We start from the raw sequence: 2,079 nt of genomic DNA on the forward strand, positions 1-2,079 counted from the left end.
GCGCGGGGCGCGCGCTCGACGGCGCGGGACGCACGCTCGACGTCCGTCGGATGCACGCATCCAACCACAAGTGGCGCGCGCTCGACGTCCGAGCGATGCACGGGCCCGGTGGCGCGGAGTGCGCTCTCGTCGGCCACGGGGCGTGTGCGCCCGGCAGCACGGAACACGCGTTCGACGGCCGCGATGCGTGGGCGCCCAACGACACGGAACGCACGCTCGACGGCCGCAGGGCGTGCGCGCCCGACGGCGCGAGACGCGCCCCAGTGGCCATTGGGCGAGCACCCACCGACGTCGGGCGAACGCCCAACGACGGTTGGGCGCCCGCCCAACGCTGTTGGCCGATAGCCCAACGTGAGGTTGGGCGGCCGCCCAACATGCCTTGAGCGGCCGCCCAACCCCCTTGGGCGACGCCTGATTCTTTTCGGGCGTCGCCCATTCCGCTGGGGATCCGTTTGCCTATAAAAGGCACGGATCCCCATGCATTTGAGGGAGGGGGGAGATTCTTTGGAGCTTTCTCACTCTAAACATTTTTAGAGAGAGAAAGTCAATTTTTTTGGAGAAAATATTTTTTTTCCCAAAAAAATCCAAATTTTCCCAAAATTAAATTTTTACTAAAAAACACAAAAAACTGGAAAATCACGACTCGTGGAATCAATCGGCTTCGACTGTCAGATACCGAATTTAAGGTATTATCCGAGGACTAGACTCTTTTATTTTATTTAATTTATTTCCTTCTTCTATTCATTTTTATGTTATAGTTTTTATTTAGTTATTCATTTATTTTATCACGTTTTATTTAATTTAGCGTATTTATTTAATTTTTGTCTCGTGTTGAATAAAATTTGGTTTTGTTTTAAAATAAAAAAACCTCGTTTTGATATCCCAATACGAACCGTGATCCGATAAAAGGGTAGTTCGGGTATTAAAGACGTTGTAATTATAAGTTGTAATTTAAAGAATTTCCAAATAACGTTTTAAAATAAAAACGTCGTTTTAGGAACGTCCGTTATTGACTATGATCCATTTTTGGTAGTTCGGAAATCCAAAACGATTGAATTAGATTTAATTTAAAGCTTTTGAATAAATCTGGAAATAATTGGAGTGCTGCTGTAATTTGCCATTTCTGTCACTAATTGCTGTTTACCGACGGATTTTCCGTCGGTAAATCTGCTGGAATGTAAAAAATGCTGTTTTAGTTCCTCTTTCTCAACTTTTAAGTTTTTGATCCTTGGTATACATATATATAGTTATGTAATATATACTTTTAAACTATTTTTTAGATATTTGGTACCTATAGTTATTTAGAACGTCTATATATTATTTTTCATTAATTTGATCTATTATAAGTATATGCATATATATATTTCCTTTTTCATTCATTTGAGTTATATTGGATTTTATTTTAAATGTTATTTACTTGAGCATTTTGGAGATAATTAGTAAATATTAGTGGATAAATATATATTATTTTTGACATTTAAAATTACATTAGTTATGTATATATATAGTTTTGGGATATTTGGGCTATATTAGTTATTATTAAATAAAACTATTTTGGTGACAAATGTTATTTTCTTATCTAGGAGTTTTATTTACTATTTTCACATGTTTAAAGTATAAATGTATTATATTTAGTATTTTCATATATGTATTATATAGTCTCTTTTCATTAACTTTTATTTCATATTTCCTTTTTGGATTAAAATGTATATATATATGCTTATATTCTTTTCTTTATTCTTTTGGGCCATTTAGGGGTCCATGTTTCAAATGGGCTTTATTTGGGAGTGAATTTTGGTTTAAATATGTTTATTATTGTAATTATAACAAGTAGAGAATCCACTAAGGAAAAATGGGAAAATAAATCACAAAAAGAGTTTTCAATTTAATTATTTAAACTAATGAGTTTTTAGAAGCTCCTTATGTAAATAAATAGTGTTTTCTTGACATTTCAAAATCATTTCCCAAAACATCACGCTTTAAAACCTTAGTCCGTTCCAACGACGGATTAAGCGAACCTTGTAATTAAAATCGTTTTCATTGTAAATAATGAAGTTTTGAATCGTTTTCTTAAATGAT

Source organism: Euphorbia lathyris, chromosome 3 (assembly GCF_963576675.1).
Source record: "Euphorbia lathyris chromosome 3, ddEupLath1.1, whole genome shotgun sequence".
NCBI lineage: Eukaryota > Viridiplantae > Streptophyta > Magnoliopsida > Malpighiales > Euphorbiaceae > Euphorbia > Euphorbia lathyris.